Source organism: Equus quagga, chromosome 2, assembly GCF_021613505.1.
Source record: "Equus quagga isolate Etosha38 chromosome 2, UCLA_HA_Equagga_1.0, whole genome shotgun sequence".
Classification (NCBI taxonomy): Eukaryota; Metazoa; Chordata; class Mammalia; order Perissodactyla; family Equidae; genus Equus; species Equus quagga.
Window position 1 is genome coordinate 132,201,598 of NC_060268.1, and position 27,368 is coordinate 132,228,965.

A 27,368-nucleotide genomic window follows, 5' to 3' on the forward strand; every position below is an offset into this window, starting at 1 on the left:
AACATGAACATTGGAAAAGACCCTAATTCTTGAGATTAGATAGAAGGCTGAGGAAACAGATCATGGGGTGGGTGCATTAGAGGAGAGTGAGAAAGTCAGAAAGTGCTGGAGAATGAGACAAGCTGAGAGGACAAATGCAGTTAGGATGATAGGGTGTGGGGCACTTCAGAACCTGGACTCATGAAGGTATAAACACCTAAGAAGAAGACTGAAAATGGGGAAAGAATGGACAATTTGCCAAGTGCTAGCTCTTCTAATAGGCAGACAAGTGATCTTCCCTTATCAGAAACTCTGTGAATGTGTGGTGGCTCAGAAGTGGGAGCAGGGAGCATCTCTTTCCATTCTCTCTCTCTCTCTTTCTCCGCTGTCTCCCCTCCCTTTCATCTGTTCTCCTCTCTCCCTTCCTTTTTGTCACTGTGCAGTTGTCTGACCAAGAACTGTCCCTGCCAGTGAGATGAGCCACTTCCCAGCTTCCATGACAGTGACTGGATAAATTCATAAATCTCATCAGCCCTAATCTGCATCCGGCTGCCTTGAAAACAGTGAGGAACGGAGGGAGGGTGTGGAGGGGACTAGGAAGCCCAATTTGAGCTCTGGTCTAACTCATGTCCTTCAACACAGTTAAGTCAAAAACATCAAAACTACATGGGTGAGGGGCTGGCCCCGTGGCCGAGTGGTTAAGTTCACGAGCTCCGCTGCAGGCAGCCCAGTGTTTCATTGGTTCGAATCCTAGGCATGGACATGGCACTGCTCATTCAAACCCTGCTGAGGCAGCATCTCACATGCCACAACTAGAAGGACCCACAACGAAGAATATACAACTATGTACCGGGGGGCTTTGGGAAGAAAAAGGAAAAAGAAAATTTAAAAAAAAAAAACTACATGGGGGAGGGAGACAATTATTGGGCAATTTAAAAAGCAGCATTTCAAACTCACATGGCTCAGATTGTTCTTAATTAGCAGTAACTCAAATACATTGCAAAAGTGGGGGATTGGCATCCTTACCTTCCAGTCCTAGTATGTTGATAAGCAAGATTAGTTCTTTTACAAGCTCTTCCTTTTAAAAACATTTAAGCAAAAGTCTTCTGGGGACAATGCTTTGAAATCAAGAAGGGTTTATAAGGCAGAGATTTCAGATTCTGTGGAATTGATTTCATAACTAGTATATATAGAGAGAGAGAGAGAGAGATCGCCTAAAATATTTGCGAGGAGGTAGGAATAAGGGATGCACAGATTCACATGATAAGGAAATGGCAGGGTCAAGATTGGAACACATTGTATCTGCCTCTTGGTCTAGAGTTCTACAACGTTCTCCTGTCTTGCAGACCATAGCGACTATGCATCTTAGCCCCGCCACCAGTAGGGGTGATGTATGCTTCAGGGTCCCTGAATAGCATGGTGTAAGAAACCATCCATTCTAATCTGTTTACATGTAAATATAGAGAAATGGAAAATTTGATTCTGTTCATCCCACAAATCCTTTGATTTGTCGCACCCACACCTGGGACCATATGCAATGAATTAAATTAAGAGTAACTCTTGATTTAATGGTTGATTTGGAATTATTTTAAATCAACCAAGGCTTTCTTTAGCCAGCGCTGTTCTTAAAAAGGTAATTACACTTCAAGATAGGAGACATTAACCATATCCCTAGGTAATGGATTTTGAACTTTGCAAGATTTATGGCTGCTTTTTCCCATTTAAAGACAGCTCAGAAGACTGCAAAGTTAAGTAGAAATGACAATTATCCTTCTTCTATTTCATTGAAAGCCTTTGGAACCCAGAAAGTAATCAGAAACATTTCTTTTTCTTTTCTTTTCTTTTTTATTTAAAGAAAGAAAAAAATGGACCACAAAAACCATAGAAATTTAGAACTTTCTAGAAAATATATTCAAAATCATTTTGTCACAACCCAAAGGACAATGGCCAGAACACGGTATAGTAAGTACTTATGCATCTTATACTTATTTTTTAATTTAATCTTTACAACACCCTTATAAGGTAGATACATACCCCCATTTTCTAAAAGAGGAAACTGAGGCTCAGAGAGGTTATGTAATTCTCCTTTGGACACACAGATGATAAGTAGAAGAAATTGAGGTTCAAATTCAGATCTGTCTTATTCCAGAGCCTGCATTCCTAACTCCCATACATCTAACCCTTTTCCTCCCTATGCTAAAAGGCTTCCCCAGTTACTCTCTGTCATATCACCCTTCCTTCATGGGACTTCTGATCATCTATAATTATCTTGCCTATCATCTTGTTTGTATTCTGTATTCTCCAATCGCAACAAAAGCTCCATGAAGGAAGGGACTTTCTCAGGTTCACTGGTACTTTTAGGTTCTAGCACATAATAGTCACTCAATCAAACATTTACCAATATAAATATTCTTGCTCAAAAAATCAGTCAAGATAAGAAAAAGAACCAGAACCCAGACACCTATTGACTCTAAGATCAATGCTTATTCCACACCCACAGCTCTCCGTTCCTCTGAGACTGGAGAGCCTTTTCTATACACTTTTTAAAGCCAGTGTGCTAACATCGACCTCTTTACATGCCTTCATAACAACCCTCCAACTCTGCTAAACATCCTCTGTGTACACAAACATGTTCCAGAAAGAAAGGGTGTACAGTCATGCATCGCTTAATGAAGGGGATATGTTCTGGGAAAAGCATCATTAGGCTATTTTGTCATTGTGTGAACATCATACGGTGTACTTCCACAAACCTAGATGGTATAGCCTCCTACTCACCTAGGCTATACGGTACTAACGTATGGGACCACAGGCATATACACAGTCCATCGTTGATGGAAATGTTGAAATGTCCTTATGTAGTGCATGACTGTGTAAAAAACTATAAACTTTGGTCCTGATCCTAAGGGGTTCATAGTCAAGCTGGAAAAACAAGAAATGTGCCTTTAAAAGTAACTTCCACTGCAAAGCAGTCTATTCTAAGTATCCAGAGAGCAGCTGTTTGTAACAAAGTTTATCTTTCGGCAGAAATTTCAGTTTCAGAAAACCTAAGGCATTGCTAAGGTGAGGAGAAAGGAAGACTACAATTTGCCAGCTCTGACATCTTCAGCACCTGCTGTTAATCACACACCTGCACTCGGGCGTGATTTGGTGGCTCCTGTGATTGGCCATTTCAATTGCTGTCTCTGTAGATCACTGTCCCAGCTGAATATCCAGGGCTCACATTCATCAAAAGCATAATTTGGGTGGAACGTGACTGTTTTCCCAAAGCTGGAGGGATGGCATCAGCAAAAAAAATCGGCAGTATCTTTAAAAGAAAGTTGGTTGTCTCTGAGGATAATGGATAATGGTTTTTATTTTTAATATTAAAAAGAAATTGTCAGTTCCTCAGTGTGGTTTCAAAAGTACTGGGGTATTTTGACCAACCATAAAAACAAAGATGCTAACTAAGAATTCAGCAACTACCATTACAGTGGGATGGCAGAGTTCCTGATACTTGAAAAGTAAGCCAGTGAGTTAGTAAAGTGATGTTGACCCCTCCCCTTAGCGTCAATGACTGGTCCAAGCTGGTATTTTTTTTTTTAAAGAAAATTAGCCCTGAGCTAACATCTGCTGCCAATCCTCTCCTCTTTTTGCTGAAGAAGGCTGGCCCTGAGCTATCATCCGTGCCCATCTTCCTCTGTGTTATGTGGGACACCTGCCACAGCATAGCTTGACAAGCAGTGCTTAGGTCCACACCTGGGATCGGAACCGGCAAACCTGGGGCCACCAAAGAGGAACATGCGAACTTAACCACTGAGACACCAGGCTGGCCCCACAAGCCAGTATTTTTCTCCTGGAGCAGGAAGGGAAGAATCCCTCTTCCTGCAGCCATGGAAGAGTCTGAGCAAATGAAGCCAACATACAGAGAGAATCCATAATAGGAGAAAGATACAGAGAGCCAATTCCCCAGTTCCAGTCATAGAAGTTTCCAGAGCCACCTCTCCTTGTAGCTTTTATGTGAGCTTCCCAAGACCCTTCCAATATTTCCCTCTCCTCCTTTTTTTCTTGAGCTATCTACACTTGAGTTTCTGTCACTAGCAATACAAAGATTACTAATACAGAAATATTAACTATTACCTATTGTATCTTGGCAGACAGACCATGATAACATTTTAGTGGCTTGATAGAAAAATATGAAGAGATAAGAGCATGCTGGATACTTCTTATGGCCTTCAGCAAGGTCCTTCAAAAGGAAAACAAGCCTCAGTCCAAGTTAGCATTTCTTAAAATGGACAGGAAATGAGAAGATAGATAGATAGTGTTGTTAAAACAGAGGACCTTTCTGTCTGTAGCTAGTGATCCAAAGCTGCTAAAGGTCCGAAAACCATGCTGCCTGGGAAGTTGTTAAAGATGAATTTTCTGTCTTACAGTGAAGTTATTTCACCAACAAGTGGAGGGAGTAACCTAGAAATCAGAAAGTCTGACCACCCAGACTTCTCCCAAACAACTCCTGCTGCGTACTTCCCCCTGAGAAAGAATAGTACTCTTTCCCATCATAAAGTGCAAATAATTGGGATGTAACCAGGGGTCAAAGGGCAGTTGAGCTCTGTTTTACCAACTCAGCCTATTGCTTCAGTTAACCTGAGGCAGGGGCCAGGGGAGAAGTTACTAAACAAGGCCATAGGAGGATGGGCAAAGTCCTATGGGCATGTTTCTAGAAGACATAAATTTTAAAGGCAGGGTCCAGAGTCAAATATTGTGACTCAACAAGATTTCTGGTTGATTATAAGTCAACAGAGCTCATCAAAATGAATTCATCATTGAAAGCCAACTAGCTCTTTAAAAGAGGTGCTTTGCTGGAGAAACTCCTAAATTAGAAGGCTATAATTGCTCCATCTCTAAGCAATTCCTGGGTCCCTGTAACCATAATGATAACAACTGGGCTTCCGGAAGAATTCAGCCTCCCATGAGCTGTCCCCCTTTTTACTGTGGCAATGAAGTGAAATGATCAAAGCAAAGCTTCCTGGGGACAGAATGCTAAAAACCTGATAATAGCCAGGACCATAAGTCAAAAATGGATATGCCTTACTGATCCTATTGAGTAGAGTATGGCATATTCTCTGGAATTATCCCACCTATGTTGCTTATCCTTCTTCCTCTTTTCCAAACAAGATTTCATATTGTGGCTACTCTCTTTTTCCTGTACATATTGTTTCATCTTGGATGGGTTGGAAATGGTTACATTAGTCCTAATGCCCAAAGGATTCAGAATCTTGAGGTGCCCTATCTGACCCAACTAAGAAAAAGGCATTTCTCCCAAATTCTCTGGACTTGTTAGTGATGCAGTAGTTGGTGATTCTTTGAAATACCTCTCTTGAAGGAGAGTGGAGTATATTTGCAATTACACATGGATTCACTGCTTTATGTAGGCAGCAGATGGAATTTTATATTTGGAAAGAAGAATGTGTGTAGATGTATATAAACTAGGAAGCCATGGGAGGATTGTAATGCCTGAGGGGTCAATCATAAAATCTTACTCCCAGCCCTGGAAATTGATCCAAGATGGAACCCAAGCCAGATCCATCAAAGTTATTGTCTAGGTTGTTTCTGCTCGTGGGAAAGGTTCCTCTTTCTTCTTGGGTTGTAATTAGAAAGAGCGTAATCTCAGAGCTGCTGGAGGACAAGGTCCCCAGTACCCACTAAGGCACCTTTGTGCAAATAGAAAAATGTACCTCTTCCCTCAAAACAGTTTACTGATTTTTGTTAGAAAAGACTCTTGCGTGCTATCTGCTGGAAACTTGCCATAATAAACATACAAATCTTTGATGTCTATGATATGACTTGTGATTCTTAGATGGAACATAATTGTGGAGCACTGACCATGATACATGGCAGCCCTACTGACAACTGTGTCCCCTACTGCATGGGGAATTTTGACCCAATGATGCCAATAGAAGCAGATATGAGAAGGACTAAAACACTCCTGCAGGCGTCAAGTTTGTGTTTCCACTTCGGAAGGTCTCTGGAGTTGACCTGCTCCTATAACTCTTTATTCTATTCTGTAAACAACTTCAAACCCTTTGCAATACATTCCTTTTCTTTTAAGCTAATAACTAGTTCAAATTGGGTTTTTGTTCCTTTCTATCAGAAGAGTCCTGGCAAATATAGCCAGATTCACTCATTATCTAGCCGTGCGAACTTAGCTAAGTCGTTTGACCTCTGTGAGCCCAAGGTTCCTCAGCTATAAATTGGGCAATGATTGGAAGAGAAGCATATGAAATAAATATATGTGAAAGGGTTTGGAAAGTACAATATACCAAGATGGCATTGAAATTGAAGGTGATGATGGTGATAATTCAGACAGAGCAAGAAAAGATGCAAAATCTATTTCCATTATTTTTCTGCTTTCCTGTCTTTCTTCACAGCATTGGGGGAAATTTCATTAAATGTAGAAAGGAAGAAAAAAAAGACAAAGAGTGGGACTTCACTAATTTAAGTCAGAATCAATAGGCACAGGAGAAGGATTGATTTGCGACCCTCTGAATAAGAGGCTCAGAATTCTGTCCGGCCTTCTCCCAACAGGAAGAACTGAAGATGGATAACTGTGGAGATAACAAGGATGTTCTGTAGCCCTGAAAATTGGTCCCCACCCAAAAATCAATAAATTAAACGATTAAACCTGAGACAACTTGTTTTCATCATCACACTGTGTTTAATCAGCTACCTGTTACAGGTGGTTCTTGGCATCTCAACAAGTTGATGAAAAATACCAATTAGTCTCAGAAACAAAAAAGTAAATACAATTAGCAACTGTTACTAACCCAGGTCAAAGATCTTTACCTATGCTAACCACACACTTTTAGTGGAGACAAAAATCATCAGTTAAACAAGCAATCAGGTTGAAAATAGAGGGCTTGATATAGGGCATAATCTATCAATTTGTTGATCATTGGACATAAGCAGAGACCAGTATATCACTGTACTTTGAAACACCAGACTGCACTCCTTCATCAAAATGACCCAGTATATTTCATCCTGACCTTTTCCTTATTTTTCCATACCTTAACTAATTCATCTGAGCTTGGCAGGTCAATTAATTAACCAGCAATTCTTTATTGAGGCTCACCACTTGCAAAGCTCTGTGCTAGACAATTTAAGCCCTATAAAAATGAGTAAAGATACAGCCCCTGCCTTCAGGAAATTCGAAGTCTAAGTGGGGAAAGAAAACAGTCATATATACAAGTTAAATCTGGTTAGTTCAGTCATTAATTCATTCAGCCATTTATTCGTTCAACAAATATTTATTCAACACTTATTAGGTGCCAGAAGGAAAAAATAAGGCACACATGGCCCTTACCTAATACAAGTTACGTTAAATACGTTTAATAGTACCCTGTAATAAGTGCTATAAAGAGAATTACAAGACACCTTGAGTACAGAAACATTTTTTCATGAGAAAGTCACACTGAAGTTGAAGATCTGAAGGATGAGTGACCATTGCCAGGTGAAGAGAAAGGAGTAGAATATTTCAGGTAAATGGAAAAGCACATATGAAGAAACCATAGTGGGAGAGAGCTTAAAACATTAGAACTAACTAAAAGGAGACCAATGTGGCTAAGCACAGTGACAGGGAGGAGAACGGATCAAGACACAGCTGAAGAGCTGGACAGGAGCCAGACCATTTCATAGACCATGTTAAGGATCTTATCTTAATAGCAATTAGAAGCCATTCAAGGATTTTCAGAAGAGGAATGTCATAATCACACTTGCATTTTTAAAGATCAGAGTGTCTGCCTATATCAAGAATGAATTGGAGGATGGCAAGAGCAGATTTGGAAAGTCAGTTGGAAGAGGTGTACCAAGTTATGAATAGCCAGCTGCAGATGGCCAAGTCGCATAAATAGCCACCACCTCATCATTGGCACTGGTCACTTTATGTGCTCAACCCCTAGGTTAGAGGAAAAGCTCATCCTAAAATGAAACTCAGAACATATTTTCCCATAGAAATAATGCTATAAAAATGGCAGTTGGGTTCCATAGTTTAATTAATACTGTAGGCTAACTTTTATGGTGACTTTGCTTTTCATTCCAGAGCAGTTTTATAATTAAGAGGGACCTAGGGTACTTCAAAAGATTCTCAGAAAAAGGCTATGAAGATAACAAAAGGGTTTAAATATTAGTTCTGTGGTATAGGCAAAAGAAGCTAAAATTGCCTTCAAGTATACAAGGCTTTAATGCAGATAATGAACAGATGTTAAGAAGCCTGGGTTCATGTTATTCACCATGTCAAATTCTTGCCCATGCTTGGGAAATCACTGAAGCTACATGGAGTTGGAAGAGGCAGGATCCAGTGTGTGGATGGAGGAGTGAGTCTCAGAGGGAGCTGATGCTGTCCCATACAGCGCCTTAGTCCAAATTGGACTCTGGGTGGGTGCAGCACACTAGAACACAGAGTTTGGTGAACAGACGACAGGCTAGACTTTATTCCCCAAGCCCCCCTGATGGGGCCCCCTTAGGAAATGAACCATCTGTACAAAATGCAGCATCCCTGGCCTTGGAGAGAAGGCAAGATGGAACGTTCTCTGAGACAAAGAAGAAGGGAAAGGTGAGCAGTCTATGGCACGGTGGTTCAGAGCAAGGACTCTGGAGCCACTACATGGTTTCGAATCCTGATTTACAAGTTATGTGACCATGGGCAAGTTCCTTAATCTCTCTGTTCCTTGGTTTTCCCATCTATAGAATGGGAAAAATAATAATACCTACCTCTAAGGTTCATTACAAGAATTAGGTTGATATTTGGTGCACAGAAATAACCATTTACATGGGTGTTAAATAAATGAAATAAATAAAAGTACAGAGAGAGTTGGGATGTTTTCTCTGTGTGAGGCAAGGCCATATGACGTAAGGCGATCAAACAATTAAGAAGTAATTTCCACAGAAAACTAAAAATGGTTACAGGGCCATCTTGGAAAGAAGGATGCCTTTAGCACAAAAACTGATGCCACCTATCACTATCCCTTATCTGAAAGACTTCAGAGGCATCCCCACTTTCTAGGACACTCTGCCTTTAAACAATTATTTGATCAGGAGTATCTTCAGCTGCAGCTGCCACAAGGAAAGCTGAATTCAGCAGGCAGCCAATATTTAGAGCAACATCATTGCTCCCCTCTCCTGAAGTCACCTGAATTCATGCTGAACACGGAAGGATAATTCTTGCCTCCCCAGATGGCGAACAGATTCATGCTCCTTTTAAAAATGCTCATCTCACTCAAATACGTTTCTCAGCAGGCAATATCTACCTGCTGCTGGAATACTCAGAAGATTAAGGAAACTTGTATGCATACGCTAATGGCTACATTCACTCAACAGTTATGGGAGAAATGAATATTTCAACACAAAACAACACTTCCACCTTCCCATTACCAACTCAATTATTCCCACACCAAGCTATATTCCTCACCAGGAAAGATGACTACATTATCCTCACGGATCTGTCTCAGCAAGTAAGGAAGCCCCAGGCAACAGGCAAACACACATACCCATCACCTATTTAAACTACTCTCATCTGCCTCTTACTGCCAAGAGAGCTAAAAAAAAAAAAAAAAAAAAAAAATGAGGCCTGGCTGCCAGTACAATCTTCAGTGACCTAAACCCTCTACAAGACATTAGTGACACTCATAGCAGGGAACACCTGGTCTAGTAAAAACTAAGTACTGAGCCAGACATAAGTCAATGCCACAGTGGTGGCACTTTGTTCCCACATTTGCACGCTCTTCTCTCTGAAAGGGGCCCTTATTTTTCATCTTCATTTTCATGTCAAACTTGGGATTAAGATCCTAGGAACAGGACTAGGTTCAGGAGTAAGTTTAATATAACCCACTTGAAGGATCTAACAGTCAAGGTTCAACACAGAAAGTATAAAGTACTCTAGGTATTTTGAGCAGAAAGGGATTTAATGCAGGGAATTCAAAGTTTACAGAATTGATGGAAGAGCTAACGGAGCAGATTCTAAGAAGGGCCTCCAGGGATGATCCCAGAACAATATAAAATTGATCCACCTCTGAGGCTGCCACTGCCACTAGAGATATAAATACAAAATCATATCCATATGGCCGGAGCCCAAGAATCAAGAAGACATAGCTGCTATAACTGCCTCTCAAGACTCAGGAAGCTAGAATACTGATGCAGGAATGACTCACATTTCCCCTTCCTTGCTTGCCAGCAGAAACAGACAACAGAGGCAAGAAAATGGCCTCCACGTTCCTCCCACCATCTGTTTCTTAGCACAAGTGCATCTAAGTGGAAGAATCTATTTCATATCCAGAGCTGTAGTTGTAAAGAGCTACTGGAAATATAGTTTTTAGCTTTCTAACCTCCCTCTAAAGGAGAGTTAAGTAAAAATGTAGGTTGAGTAAAGCAATCAACAGAATCTACCACATAACTTCTACAAACCTCTGAAAATATATGCACTACACTAGTGCTAGAATATGTGGAAATCTATGACGAGAGAGTACACCTTTGGATTAAGCCTTAAACTTTCCATGAGCCACAAGAACAACTCCTGAAATAAGCACCACTTTAGGCCATTAGCACTTTAGTGTAGATTAGTGTATTTAACTACTTACTAGAGTCCAGAAGATACGAAGGCAGCAGTCTTTACACAGGGAAAGAGGAGAGACTTAGAACCAAGGGAGTGTAAATAAGAGTATAGGGAGGGCGTAGGGATTGCGCACTAAAGACATGGTTCAACTTCTCTGCAACTGAGAAGATTAGGCCAGTGTGGCAAGAAACGCACTGTCTCACATGGGCACCTTGGATTTATCAGGATCAGGAATTAGAGAAGAGAATCTGTGCACCCTCATCATAGGACACTCCCTACCTATATCTGAACCACAGACACCCCACCCACACCTTCGCCCTAGAACTAGGAAGGCCCAGATGACAAAAGCACAGGGTGGGTCCCCTAAGAGGCAATGTCAGCAGTTTCAAACTGTGGATCCACAACTATGTTCTATTTGTCCAGGCCAGGGTTTGTTTTAGAAACTGATTTGATTGTCTTCAGGTAGGATATGCACTCTCACTTCAAAGCATGCCCTCACCTTTCTTTATCATTTTTTATCCAGCAGCTTCCCACATTGACATTACCTTCCTGGCCACCCCTGGCCTGTTCATTTTCCTCCTTAAGGGAGAACTGAAGAGTCAAGATCCAACAAAAATAAAACATCAAGCACAATGGGTAAGTTTGGAGTCATAAATGAGAGACAGAGCCAAGAGTGAGAAACAAAAAGGGGTGGATCAGAGCCGGAGGCTGCACTCTGACTGCCACAAACACCGTTCACTCTGTGCTGTTGTAGACCAGAGAGGCATGGTACCTGGGTGCATCACTGTGGTTTAGAGTCAGAGTCCATACGAGCACCTAGATCTGGGAGAGAACATTCCACACATCAGGAAAGGAGCTTTAGGAGGTCTTGGGCCATTTCCATCTAAGACCACTCAGCTTGTCTCTCACTCCCAATAAGAGAAGGGAGGAGCACGCTTTGGCACCTGGCCAGGAGCCTGGGAGTTTGTCCTGCCTGGTGGGTAGAGCAGCCCAGGCCTGTTCACCTGGCTGCTAGATATTAAGTTGTCTGTGAGGCTAGGACAAACCCCAAGGCAATCCATGGTAATTATCCAGACTGGCTGTTTTCTGCCTGGACTCCTCTTGGAGGCTCATCCTAGTCCCAGGGAACTATAAACCAGTTAACAACTCAACTCTAATTAATAAGCTCCTTAATCAAGACATAAGTGCCCGCATTTTTATCTTTTATGATGTACTTTGGGCTCTTTTTCCCTTACATAGCTTAACTGATGTCTCTGCTTCCTCCTTTTTCTGTTCTCACTTGCACACTGGTTTCCAGTCTCTAAATAACAGCGCCTGTCTGTTCTGGTTCTTTAAATCCATCTCATTCGATGCCCCCTCCGCTCTCTGCTCCTTATCTTTCAGCGTGTTTTGTGTGCTCCTTAGAAGCTCCTTTGCCAAACTGGGAGGAACAGAAAAACCTGCTGAGGTTTTCAAATAGAAATGGCAGAGGCTGTGTGACTGTCTACATAAAACGGAAACCAGAAAAAGTGCCACAATATTTGAAAAAAGGAAAATATGGTCACCACCTTTAAAAGAAAATACAAGAAACGTGACTGGCAACCACCGCTTGGCTTACTGTTCTCCGCCGAGAGCAAAAGTCTACTAGAGCAGTAGACTAAAGGCGTGGGTTGTCAGAAAGGTCCTACTGGATATCTGGAATTCCTCTTTGTCAAAGCTCAAAAGTTTGCTTTAACTTAAAATATATAACTATGTATCCATTTGCCAATCTTTCTTATATTATGTAAAATTTCAAACATATACAAAAGTAAAGAGAATAACATCAGGACCTCCATGTACCATCTCCCAGCTTCACTACGACTCAATACGTCACTATGCTTATTTTATCAATTTACCCACTTTTCCCACCACCTGGATTAACATAAAGCAAATCTCAGACATATTATCATTGCATGACCTCTTAAGAATTCTTATAAGATCCAAGACCTCTAAGCATTGGTCTTAGCACAGGGGCTCTAGAGTTAGACACGCCTGGGTCTGTCTACCAGCTGTACCATTTAGCAGTTACGTGACTTTGGAGAGTTCCTTAACTTCTCTAAGTCTTGGTTCTTCATCTGTAAAGTAAGGCTAATAGTGCCTTCCTCATTGAGTTATTGTGAAGGAAAACGAGAGAATGCAGGGGAACTCTCTGGCCCAGAGTAAACATTCAATAAATATTCACTTTTGTGGTTATTATTATTATTATATGGGAATTTTAAGAGAAAGAATTACTCCGTCTTCTAGGAAAGTCCCAAGTTTCATCACGACCCTTTTAGCAAGGTCATATATCATCCTGTTCTTTACTGCCAACTGGACAAAGCGGAGCATGCCCGTTTCTTCAGAACTTTTGGGTGACTGATCTCTGGATGCTTTCTTCTCAGCCTCTGGGGGCAGCTCAAGCTCACGTCGCCATTTCTCATTGCATTGAATATCAACCAAAGGCAGAAATCAGAGTCACTAGAGATCTGTGTTTTATTTGTTTTGTTTTGGTTTTCTCTCACTGAGAAATGGGAGTGACTATAGTTCTAGGCTGTAGTTTATTTCCCTTAGCTAACGCTCCTTTGCCTTTTACTAATTAATTTTGTGACTTTTGTTTGGATCTTCTGTTAGCAGATATTTAGAAGGTTTATTTCGGCTATTCAATGGAGGACTCCATTGTGCTTTCCAAACTGTGACAGAAACATCTAGATGCTCACCAAGCCTAGTTCCTCTTTCTGGGTCCACTGGTGGGTGGACCGCATTTCTCAGCCCTCCTTGCATTTAAGTGGAGCCATGTGACAAGTTCTCAACATGACACGTTTAAGGACGATGAGTTTTGTGAAGCGGGCAGGACGCTACGGTGTTGTGATAGGTCTATTGGAATGCATGGCCTAAAACCAGCTCTCTGTCCTCAGATATTCTGGAACTGTTGTGGGCTATATTCCTGACATACTTCCAGATCTGGAAAATGAACACCCAGTGATGCCAGCAGTTTATAGGCATCTAGGGAGGCTATGGTGATGTCTAGGATGTTCTGTGAACTTGAGACAAAGGAGGGCCAGGATGAAAAGTCCCACTATTGGAAGATTTGCATTCTTTTGAAAGCAGGATTTTGCTTGCAAAAAAATGTTTCTAGTCTGATGGCTTGAATCTTCCCTAATAAGTGGTGAACACAGTCGTTCTGTCTCTGGGTAATGCTGGATTCCCTGGGCTTAGCATCAGGAGAGATTTGCAATGACTTGCAGCCTCCACCCGGGTGTCCTCACAGGTCTCACTGGGAGAGGACACTCCTACTCTCTAAAGGCAGTCACTGGAAGCAAAGAAAGTTCTGGCACTAGAGAGCATCCTGCTGCTGTTACTAAGAAAGGAAGGTTGTGTGTGGTTTCTGTAGCTGGAAACCCACCTGGAGCTCTTTTAAGGACACAGCTAAGGCCCTGACAAAGTGTTAGCCACCTTGCCTATCAATCCACACCATAACATAATCTCTTTGAATACTAATTTTTTTCACTCTCCACAAAGATCCATTACTAAAATGCATCCATTGCCTTTACATGAGAGAATGAGCGGCAGAAGAAAATGGGTTGTGGGCAGGGACAGGAATAGCAGGTGGAGGTGGTATCTGTGGTGATGGGGATGAGGTGGGTATCCAAGGTCAGTAGATGCAATGGGTTGATTCTGGAGAGTAAGACAAATCTCCACGGTTTGGCCAGAGCTTATGGTCAAAGCCAGAGTTAGGAAAGTCATGGTGTTTAAAGCCACGGAATTGATGGGTAGAGATTTTGTGCTTCTCACTCACAGTAGTGCCCTGGGATCATAATATGGTAACGGTGGTCAAAAGAAGGGCCAGAGGCATACAGGGAGTTCTTACTTCCAGTTGAGACAATATTTGATGTTAAATTACATCAACTACCTGTAATAGACAGAATATATAATCTCTGCCACCCTCCTTGAGTGTGGACACAAATGTAACAGGATGATGAGGTTATGTTATATGGCAAATGTTTCCCACTCTAATAAAAATGTCTTATGAGGTTTTCTGTAATTCAACCCTACACCTTCTGATGTCAAGTCACATGCCATTTGGGGGATTTCATGACAGACTGAACGGCACATCGTTGATGTATGGGTATCCTGTAAGCACCTTTCTCCAGGGAGCCTTCTCTCACTGATTTTCGCTGAGATTGGGTCAAGCACTCAGCTCTGCAAAATGCACAGAATGCACTCATCTGCTTACTTTGATCTCACCCTATTTGAAAAGGGCATGGCATAACTTTCAAAAGTATGCCAGCATTTTTTTAAACAAAGAAGTGACAGATTTGAATGAAGGAAAAATAAATCGAGGAAAAGCAAAATGAACTCAGGGTGGAGATTAAGACATAAAACGCCTGCCACACAATCTCGCTAGAAGTGAGCCACAAAGTCTGGCTCTCACTTTCCCAGCTACCAAAGCAAAGGGAGAGACACGATCAGTTAAGTAATGCATAGTGGCCCTGCATTTGCTTGCTCGCTTGCTTATAAATACCTATTCCCAATACTGTCATCAGAGGAGCTTCTTCCTCTGGTCTTCACGGAAAGGAGTCATGCAGAATTTAACAAGCAGCTTAGAGGGGAGGATCTGGTTTGAACATCTGCAAAATACCCTGCTTATCTCATTTATTAGCGCAACAGGTACACGGTTTAGGGTCATTTAATTCCCCAAATCGGTAAACACCACAGCAGGGTTTAGAGAAGGAAAAGCAGGGAGTGGGGACCAGAGGACGTTAGACAGAAAAAGAATCACTCATACAGAAATGGTCAGTGAGGACCAAGGAATGGAACCCGAAAAGGTGGGAAGAAGCAGGCCATAGCAGCCAGGGAAGTCCCCGCCCTGGAGAAAGAGAAGACTGTGGAAAAGGCAGAGCAGGTCTTCAAGTCATAGCCCAACATTAAGAGGACAAGGCACAGTGCCAGGAAACAGAACATAGAACATAGAACCATACAGAAATATTCGCACCAGAGAGGCCTTAGGGATGTCAAATTCCTTATGACCTTACCCTCCGTTCGTAAGGGAACAAAGGCCCAGAGAGCTGAAGCATCTGTCGCCAAGGCCACACAGCTGATGCAGTGCTAACGTCCTGTGACTCTGTTTTATGCTTTTGGTGACAGGGAAAAGACAGACAGGAAGGCCTTCCTGAAGCTGGTTAATGGCTGACGCGGCTCTAGAGCCAGAGATACAAGGTAGATGAGAAATAAAATAGTCACTTGGACAGAGTAACACTTCCTTCCCCAATTATTCAGACCCCAACTAGTTTTGTGAATGAGTATATATATATGTATATTCCTTAGTAACCCAGGAGAATTACTGGGATATTATAGTGCTGCATTTATGGAGTGCTTACTATATACTAGCCAGTCCACCAAACATCCTCCTTGCAGGATCCCACTGAATCCCTGCAATAATCCTAGGAGGTAGAATCCACTGCTATCTACATTTCACAGACAAGAAAACAAGCTTAGCAAGGTCAAATGATCTCCTCAAGGTCACACAACTAGAAAGTGGGAGACAGGCTTTGAAAACAGGTCTGTCTGACTCCAAAATGTGTGCTCATTCTCCAGCCCAATAAAATATTAAACCTTCAATTTCAGTGAGCAAGAACAAAGCAGGTGCACACATATCTAGCATGAGAACTGATTCCTTCAGCTTGAGGACCTCCCCACAAAATGGAAAGGCAGAACCAGGCTGTGTGATGCCAATGACCCAACAGCAAATACAGTCAGGGTCATTCCTACAGTTCAAGTTGATGGCACTCTATATATTAGAGAGAGATATATCCATCCATGTATGTATAATATAATAAAGACAGCACACGCATGGAATCTGGTCCCTTCCTGGTCAGTCCACAGCAGGAGGTCACTTATGAAGCTGCCCAAACCTTGACCCAGGGCTCCATGCCCTGGGTAAAAGCCGCCCGGAAGTAAATGTGTTGCCTTGGGCCAGTGCCCGCTGCCGTTTCTCTGCTGGGTGCTTCGGCTCTGCCCTGAGGGCAGCTGTTATTGGACCCTGGTGCAGTTTTTATTTCACAAATCAGAGCTTAAACCTTCACAAGAGAGTATCGATTTGTGCTATCAAAGCAGCAAGATGCCAGAGCTAGGGAGCTGAGGGAATCCGGCCCCTTTAATCAATATTTTCTTACTCATTAAAGCATAGGTCTGAATCAAGTTTTGATTTTAAGCCAGACGCAGAGACAGAATCACTGTTCTGATGATGTAGTCTTTACTGGGCAAGAAAAACCTGCCCATTCTTTCAACATCTCTGTCTGTCCCTGGCCTTCTCCCCCTCTTTCTTCTGTCTTTCCCAGCCTTTAAGTCCAAGCCCAGCAGACACCTACCGTCTGCCACTGTTCCCTTGGAGAGATCCAAAGGGCAACTTCCAATCCAGAGCCTAAGCTAGCCAACAGCCAGGGTTCTACTGCTCTGGGCAACAAGGCAGCATCCCAGCAGATAATTTCTCCCTTACTGGGCTGCTTTAGTCACCCTATTCAGACTGCAGCCTCTTAAGATTTAAAGATGTGAGAAGATAAAGAGCAGTGAAGAAAATCAACAAACTTGTCAAAGGATAATTCTCAAGAGTCACAGCCCGAATGCTCTCCTGGAATGATCGTCACCAACCACCCTCTCAGACGTACTGCCACTTAGACTACAGTGCACGGCTCAGAGAGCATAGGATTTACAGCTGTTCAGTCTTTGGATCTCCAGCTCAGCCACTCACTGGGAGTGTAACTTTTGGTGAATAATTAAACTCTGGGCTCATTTTCCTCATCTGTAAAATACTGAAAGTAATCACTGTCTCATGAAGTAGGTATGGAAATTAAATTAAATAGCATAAATAAATAAAGTGCTTCTTATAATTGCACGATCATGATCTTATAATTACTCATAATCACTGGCACATAGTAGGTTCTCAATTCATGTTAGTTTTTCCATGGTCCTCTCAATTCCATTTCTCTCTCCCAGCACCCCCACTCAGTCTTTTTCTTGCTGTTTCTCCATTTTCTGCCCCCTCCCATTGTTTTGCCTTATGCTCTTCTCCATCTCACCATCCCCTTCAACTAGACTTCAAGCCATAAACTGCCAGCACCAGAAGGATCTAAAAGCGTGTCTTCACTGCAAGATGCATGACATGCCCCAGATCACAGCTACTCACTTGCACAGCCACGGGAGCACTCCTGACTCCCAGGGTCTCAAATCCTCCTCTTTCTCTCTCTTTCAGAGTTGAAATTCTTGAAAGCAGCAGCTTCCTGACAGTAAATTTTCCAGAGAATAACAACAAAGAGCAACACAAAAAGAATTACTGGGATGTGTCTGAAAAGAATTTGTTTCACTGATATTAGAAACAAAAATAATTAATGTGTTTTTCATTTACAGCTCTGATACAATAGTATATTCATTTCAGTTAGGCTGTTTCAAATCTGACACATATTTTTACAAATCTGGGCTATGGAGTATCTTCTTTCTCCCATCTAATGTCACCGGTATGCTAAAGCCGGCTCATTCTGGCTCTTGAGAGCCAATTCCTAGCATCTCTTTCCAATTCTGCATTCAGTGATATCACATTGAAAACTTGAAACTGAAATGGTGGAAATATTTACACCACAGAAATGGGCAACCACTACAAATAAGCTTTTTTGTTTTTTCAGAAAGCCAATTGTTAAACATTTAGCAGCGCACCATTGGATAAGTTCTCATGACTTTGGCACTGATTCCCAGACAGGCCCCTTTTGCTTTAAGAAACTTTTAAGTTTATTTTTGTAATAAAGATTTCCTACAGGAATCCTACAAGCTTTGCTCTGTATGCACATGGTAGAATTTAGGTCTTTAGAAATCTGTGTTTCTTTAAAACAAGGATATTTCTTCAGTTTACCTACCTGTCATCTGCTGGTCATGCCAGAGGCTGTAGTAACATTCAATCATGTAAATTTGCTCTGCCTTCGCTCTGTCAAGAGGAAGGAAGCTGTGGGCCATTGGTATATCTGCATTAGTCTTGTCCTATTGATTTAAATAGAGAGTTTAAGTTTGTGAAGATTTTAGTCCCTGAGAATCTCTGTGAGCTGCTGTCAGCATCATTGAGCATTTCACTGTTCATAACCACATCCAAATAGAGCTCATTTTCTCCAAATGTCATACTGTGCTAGTAGCTAAGAGGCCATACAGTGGGCTCTGAAACCAGACTTCCTGGGATTGAATCCCAGCTCCCCTACTTACTAGCAAGTTCTTCAACCTCTCTGTGCCTCAGTTGTAAAATGAGCGTAATAACAATACCCACCTCCCTGAGTTATTATGAGGATTAAGTGAGTAATATATATCGAATGCTTATAACAGTGACTGGCACACAGTTAAGTGCTAAATAAATGTTAACTGTTAGGAAAGAGTAGAGATAGAAAGTTTATTGCAAGGGAAGATATTCAAGCACCAGATTTGAGCTGTGTAGCTGGGGATGAGGCTGGGAAAACCTGTAGAGGAAAGGTATAGAAACGGCTGCTAGAAGCCTATATCAATTGTGGAGGGACTCCCAGAAGCTCTGAGTTAGGAGGTCCTTCTGTCCTTGCTCTTCTCTCCCACTGAACAAGTGAGGGATCTTCCAAACTGCAGCAGCTGGAGAGAACAACTGAGCCTCCCCTCCTTATCTGAGGTGAGTTCACAGCCTTGGTGCCCAGGGCAGACATGAAGGGTGATATTCATATATAGGCTCCACCGGGGGCTATGCAACAGTCGATGGCCTGGGGGTTGTACAGTTCCTGCCTGTGAGCCTCTCCTCCCTGCTGTTCTGATCCTCCCCGAATGCAAGAGAGGGAGGGAGACAGTGGTAAAGGGATTCACCTCTACGGTAGTCGTCAGCCTATTTCCCAATCTTCTAATTCTTCTCCTTCTAACTATGTGGTAGGATCACACTTCCCCTCCTTCTTCTAGATAGGCAAGTCTATATGTCTTATTCTGGACAATGAAATGTAATCAGAAGTTATACGTGTCTTCTCCAACCTTCAAGAGCCAATGAGTGATTTGCCCACTTCCTTCTGCCTGCCATAGAGACTAGAAACATTCCATGTGATAAGGTTCTGGTAATTTTTATTCCTGAGTGTGAATAATCTGGAGCAGAGCCCCCAGATTACCCACAATAGACATACAGTAAGAATAAGGGAAAACTAGATTATTTTAAGCTACTGAGACATTGGGTCGTTTCTTACTGCGCAAAGCCTATCCTATCCTGACTGATACAACCTTACTTCCACTCTAACCTATACTTATATAAAATATTATAATATTAAAATATTAATAGGAAATATTAATAATGTCTTTGCAAACTTCTTTCCTTTATTATTGGTAAAACATTACTTGTGATAGCAAATCTCAAAAAAATGAAGTTTAAAATCACTAACATATGGAAATAAAATTTATGATTACAAGATGCACGTTAAAGTTTTTCTGTAAATTCCATTTAGTTAGCAAGTTAATTTATCTTCATTTTCTTTGTCCTTTATTAGAAAGGTGATCCATTTAACATTAAAATTTCTATATTTTACTTCTGTTAAAGATTCATGCCTGAAAGAAATCTAATAAAAATTCTAGCAAGGCTGAAGAAAGCAGACCTCTATAGAGCAAACCGAGTGGCAGTAAGAGCAGCTACACCACCTTCCCCCTGAAACTTCCCATTCCCCTTGCGTTACCCTCATTTTTATCCCAATACTTCCACTCCAGTCCCCAGGGGTTCAATGCATCCCAAATGTTCTTCTTGGGCCTAAATTTTTTTTTTCTCATCAGAACTAATACAAATTGACATTTTCGAAAATAATTTTTCTTTCAGGAAGAAAGATAGAAAAACTAAGTGAAAATCAACAGTGCATATATATAAATCACAGGCAGAATATAATTAATGCAGGATTTTTTTTAACTGCTCAGAGGGCCACCATCATGAATAATGTGCCTTTGGCTCTAGTTTGCCTAGTAGTGTTCACAGGCCCCTCACCAAACTTCACCTCTAGCTTCTGGCCTCCACACAGTGAGAACCATCTTGTCTCTTACTACATGACCGCAATCTAACTAAACATCTTGCTACAATCAAGGACAACTGCCAGAACCACTTTCCTTGAATTAAACGTTTCAGCCCTGTAACATTCTCCCCTTCAGGCTTGATTTTTCTGATTCAGGGATATCACGTTTATAACCCACGCTCAGGACAGTGGGGAGACGCATTCTTACTCCCCACTGATGGATCTTGCCTTTCCAAGCTCAGGTTTGTAGCTTGTCCATTTCTATTACTTACTTTCTCACCAGCACAGTATGGCAAAAACACCTACACATGCCCACCATATATGCTCATACCACTAAAGAAAATGATCTAGTCTAATTAACATAATTTTCCAATATTGAGTCAACATATATAATTACAGTGATAATATTTATATGTAGCATATCAGTTAAGAATATGAGCTTTGAGCAAATATACATAGGCTTAAATCTCAGCTCCAGCATTTCATGGCTAGAGATCCTCAGGCAAATTATTTAATTTCTCTAAGTATCTGCTTCCTCAAGTGTAGATTAAGAATTATAGTAGTACCGACCTCATAAGACGGATGTGAGCCAATGAAGGTAAAGTGAAGGAATGCACATAAAGCAGTTAGTATAGTGCCTGGAACATAGGAAGTACCCTGGAAATTTTAGCTAGTGGTGGCAGTGATAGTAGCAATATTACTATCTTTAAAACGAGAAGGATCATTGTCTCATATTCTATTATCCCCACATTTCTATTGTAGCTTCCATAAATCTTCAGCTTTTTGTCTAATGAACGTCCAATGGAGTGATTTTTAACTTCTTGAGAAATTCAAAGCACGTTAGTAATGATCACCAATTCAGCAATATTATCCACATCATAGGCATGACATTGCCCATGCCCCAGTGCTCCAGAATTATTCAGATTTGCTGATCTGATAGTGATGCTACCCTGGCACCCTCAAAGAGTAAAAGGCTTCCCTTATTTCCTGCCAAGCCACATCATCCGCTTGCTTGAAACTCATCCAGACTCAGTCCTGCATTAGGAAACGCATAAGTGTTCCCAAGAGAATTCAAACACTTAGCAAGGCACTGAGCAATTAAACTTCAGTGGACTGCTTTAGAAACAGAAAAACGAAAGGAGAAGACTCATACAGAGGGAAAGAGAGAAAAGAGAAGCAAATTTAAGTGGCTCAGCTGGGTTTGGGGGAGAGAGACATGTGTCTACTCATTATGCGCTTCCGTTTGGAAGCAAGTCAAATGTTTTCATTGAAAAGCAGACAGAAAGCTTTCATGATTTAGTACACAGGCAAACTCATAAATTAAGGCAAAGTCCCTAATGTAAACAGGTGCAATGGCACCTTACATATCTCAGCTGTCATAAATCCAGTCTGGCTGGATTGCAACAGGCAGGCAGGGTGACAACTTTGGGGTCTTTCTGGCTCCAAAGCTCTAATTAGAAGGTCATGTCTCCTATTTGGCCCTCTTCTTACTTAACAAGCCCTTGAACAGAAGATTGGACTGAACTTCCACTTTGAGGATTGTCTTATCCCCCAAAGATTCCTACCTCTGGCCCAGAAGCAGAGGCCCTGAAAAATAACCTCTGGTATTCTCTCCTGCATCTAAAATAGCAGCAGCGGTTCAGATATCCAGATCAAACACAGCTTTTTGAGGCATCACATATTGAGCATTTGCCAAGTGCAGGCACCCACACTAGGCACTGTGGGAAATACATGAACTAGAAGGTATGGTTCCTGCCTTCCAGAGGCTCACAGTCTAGCCACCCAAGGGGAAAAATTCCCCACCCCAAGCTCCCAGGGTGGTCCCCACTTCACTACAAGCCCAGTCCATTCTACCCTGCACTGATTTTCATTTCCTTCTTGACAACCAGAAAAGAATTTTCCAATTTCTTTTGACACTAGGATGAAAGGGAGCAAATCTAGTCATATCCTTGAAATAAACCCACCAATCAAATCAAAGACTTCAAAAGAGGTGGATCCAGTAGCAAGACATAGAGCCACAACAAGTTCAACAGGTCAAAACAGCAAAAACAATTTGCTGAGAGGAAATGAGTACCAATGATGGTGCTCCCTCTTCTCATCAAAGTGTCTTGTGCTTAGAAGAACGAAGAGCTTACCTAAAGCCCAACTGGAAGCTGGTGGGGTACAGAAAAGAAAGCTGTGCTAATCCATAGAACTCCCAATGCCACCCTCCAGAAAGATCCCTGTACAAAAAAAGAATGGCCAACAGAAGTCAATCCTTTTAACCTAGAAAGCCCTTCAGATTAAAGGACATAGAGTGACTTTTGAAAATTTGCCCTAGCAATTCACTGTGATGGTCATCTATAACTCAATAAGAAATGGTTATATCTCATGGGCCTGAGACTTATGGGTCCATTTGTAGGTGATTTTTATTATATTATGGAACATTTTTCCTTTTGTGCATTGGCATCTTTCTTATGTACTGAGATGATCTCCAAAATTCTGACGAAAACCAAGACCTCCAAGAAAATCCTTAGATGGGGTTTAAAACTATCTTGAATCAATTGGATCTTTTCTGGTCAGCCACCATCTGCTATGAGCCTATCTAACTAGAAAACTAATCAGAAGTGACTCAAAACAAGCATGCCTAAAACAACATCTTAATCTTTGGGTTTGCACCGAAATTCTTCAGGATCACTAACAATAAAAGCTAACATTAGTTAAATATTTACCATGCGCCAGGAGTAAATTGAGGCAAAGTGAGGTTAAGCAACTTATAATCGGTCACACAGCTGGTAAGTTTGAACAAGGGTTTAAACTTGGCTGGAAAGTGAACCAAGCAAGCAGATCCAGCTGCAAAGCTTTCACACTTAATCACATCCTCCAGTCTGCACCCTGATAAACCAAATGACCAGCATCAAATGCTACTTCATGCTTCTATCAACCATTTTCTTTTCTTGTGAGAGGGTTCACTACAATCTAGTTAAAGATCAAAATCTTACTTGTCAAGCCTGCAGTGATGATATACTTTCACTTTTAAATATTTATGAAGATATGGCAATGAAACATAAGAATCTGGCTGTTTGTCCAGTGCCATATAGCATCGGTTCCTTACTCTTTCTACACATAAGAATCACTTAGAGGTATCTTTTTAAAAATAAAAGATTGATGTCCAGCAAATGAGCTCAAAGAATCTGACTAAATGAGTCTGGGGTGAATCCTAAGAATTAGTAAATTTTTAAGCACTTTCCAGAGGCGTCTAATGTGCAGCCAGGATTGAGAACTGCTCCACTTTATAGGAGAGGAAACCCATGTTGTTCTGAAGAGAGAGGGAACTGTCAATTCCCTTTCCTCCCCGTACAACCTCTTTCACTTTTCCCCTCTCCAGGCAGTTCAACATCCTGCTGCCAGACAGATGTGCTCAGATTATTTCATTCCTCTACTCTAAAACCATCCATAGTCCCCACTGCATGAAGAATTATATTCCAAATCCTTGGCCAGGTGAAAGGCTCTCTACATCGTGGCCCGAGCCCACCTTCAGCCTCATATCCTTCTCCCCTGGGTGATCCTCCCACTCCTGCTCAGTTGGAACCCCCTGAAACTTGCGTTTCTTCTTATTCTCTATGCAGAGCAGTTCAGCTCTTTCTAGCCCTTCACCTCAACTCACCATCAGGTCCACCTCTCTACATGAAGGGGCTGTGACTACTACTCACCCCTCCTTTCTTTTACCAGGATCCCTTCTCCTTAAGGGCATTTGAATTGTCCAAAATGCTACTGCTGTCACTTTTTTCTTTGCCTCAGGAACTCCTCCAGATCTTGCCTTCTTTAGGTACCCACTCATCATCTCTCCTTTGTTATTGAATCCTTTGGTTTTGCACCCAGCTCCCTCTTCTAGGACAGTGCCTGTTCGGATTCATAGGATGGACCTCAGATTGCTTACAGCAGCTTTCAGGCATTCTCCTTTGGCTCCAAGCACAGCCATCTGGGGCAAGAGGGCTGCAGCCCTGCCCCTCACTCATCAGGAAAGGCTCCATGTGGACAGGGGTCTTTGACAGCTGTGTTCACTTAGATGTCCTAAGAGCCTAAAACAGTGCATAGAACAAAGCAGGCACACAGTAAATACATGTTGAATGAATGAATGATTGAATGAATGGGCACATCCATCATGACCTAACCTGACGATGATGAATCATTTCCACTTTGTAAAGCAAATCTACTGTGTTGGGGGGAAGATCCCTTATTTCCACTTAAAACTATCTATCATGTGATGGATTATTTAACACACTCTTAATAACAAGAACCCTGATTAATACTACACAGCATTTGTATTATCCTTTGTACTTTTCAATGCATTATCCCATTTATTATCTCAGTCCATCCTTAAAATAATCTCATTTCCCTATTATAGATGAGAAATGAGGCAGAAAGTTGGCAGGACTTGATGAAAGTCACAGAGCTAGTTGAAAGTAGGATCTGGATTGAAACCTGGGCCCTGTCTGTCAGTCCTAGGCTCTCCCCTGCTGCTGCTACAGCAGTGCTGGTGCCACACTTCATCAAAGACCACAGTGCACCCTAGTGCACAGTGGGCCATTGACCACCTCCCAAACCTGCTGTATTAGTCAGGGTTCTCCACAGAAATAGAACCAATAGGATATATAGATATATAGGAAGAGATTTGTTATGAGGGAATCGCTCACGTAATTGTGGAGGCTGAGAAGTCCCATGATCTGCCATTTGCAAGCTGGAGGCCCAGAAAAGCAAGTAGTGTAGTTCCAGTCCAAACCCGAAGGCCTGAGAACCAGGGAAGCTAATGGTATAAGTTCCACTTGAAGCCCAAAGGCCTCAGAACCAGGAGAGCTGGTATCCGAGGACAGAAGATGGATGTCCCAGCTCAAGCACAGAGAGCAAATTCACCCTTTCTCCACCTTTTTGTTCTATTCAGGCCCTCAACAGTTTGCATGATGCCCACTCACATTGATGAGGGTATCTTCTTTATTCAGCCTACCAATTCAAATGCTAATCGCTTCCAGAAACACCCTCACAGACACACCAGAAATAATGTTCTACTAGCTATCTGGGCACCCTGTGACCCAGTCAAGTTGATGCATAAAATTAACCATCACACCTGCTAACTGTGACTGAAGGGATCGTGTGGGATATTGATGAGCTTCATTCAGAGAACAAATGTAAAACTTGGGTAACGGGTGCTTTGGCTCTCTTCATTTGAGGTGCTTACAAATTCCTATCCAATCAGGATAAGGGAGAAAAGCTATTATTATTTAAAACTATGACTGCCTCTTAACGAGTGGGGATCCTGGCGAAAGAAAGAAAGGAGTGAGGAGTCAAAGTCTTTCATGTACAAAGGTGGTTCTGATGGTGAGCTGAGAAGGGCTAGTGAGCGCTGAATTGCTCTGTCAGGAATCTGAAAGGGGCTGAGCTGAGTGGTTGTGGTTCAGGGCGGGAGTCTCATGAGACTGCAGTAAACTGTCAGCAGGAGCTGCAGTCATCTCTAGGGCCAAATGGAGCTGAAGAAGCCACTTCCAAGCTCATCAGATAGTTTTTGCTAGGCCTCAGTTCCTCATTGGCTATTGACCAGAGGCCTCAGTTCTCAGTCACTGGACTGTTCACAACATGGCAACCAACTTCCCCCAGAGATCTGAAGAGGGTAGGGGAGCAGGGACTAGGGTAAGGCAAGTGAGGCGACTAGGCGAAAACTGAAGGAAGCACTCATGAGACCTCCCCCAGTTTGAGCCCTGAGAGATGGTGCCCAAGACAGAAGCCACAGTCTTTTTCATACCCTCTTCTTGTAAAGGACATACATTTTAGTCAGCTTGGCCACCAAAGCAAAACACCATCACTTCTGCCACATGCAGTTGTCCACACAGACCAGCCCTGTTATAACCTGTGCGGGGACTCCACAGGACACGAATTCCAGGAGGCAGCGATTGGTGGGGCCATCTCGGAGGCTGGCTACCACAGAAGTTATTCAGTCTTCAGACCACGTATATAAGGATTATGTTCATTTCCAAAATCCCACCTGGATTAGATCAGACATGTGTGGGTTACCAGGAATACAGCTAAGTGGGCTCTGTCTTTACAGTAGCCCTATTTATTTATCAAAATCCTTTTCACAAATGTCTGTGAAGCACACACTTTCTTAACTAACTGAGGTAGGAGGCAGATAATGTGGCAGTGCATAGCGAAGTTAAGCTCTTTGAAGTTAAACATTTGAATCCTGCTTCTGCTGATTCCTAGCTGTAGGATCTTGGACAAGTCACTTCTCCTCTCTGAGCTTTGCTTTTTACATCTAGAAAAATACTCCCTCTTAAGGTACCCATGAGAATTGCAAGACAAAATTCAGTCATTCCTTTGACAAGTATTTTCAAGTACCTGGCTGATCATCTGTGCTGAGTTAAATGCTTGTTCAACTCATATCTAATTTAATCTAATTATCAATGGTCTTCCCTAAATATCACAGGAGGATATTAGGAATGATAACTGAAAAGCTTTTGCATACTTTGTAAAATGTTTTTCCTTATTCCATCACTTCCTTTTAGTCAAATCACTTAATTGCTCTAGGAATCAGTTTCCTTATCTACAAACTGTAAATAATTAACTATAAGTGAAGTTAAATAGATGGCTCACTGAGGAACAAGCAAAGTGCTAGGAGAGTGTAGAGGGAGGAATTTAAAAACAATGAATATTGCAAGACATTTTATGTTCTGTTGTCTCTTCTCTTTTGTTCTGTAGTTATGATACTATGATTTGTTCCATTTACCACCCAAGGTGGTTGTAAATGAGCATGAATG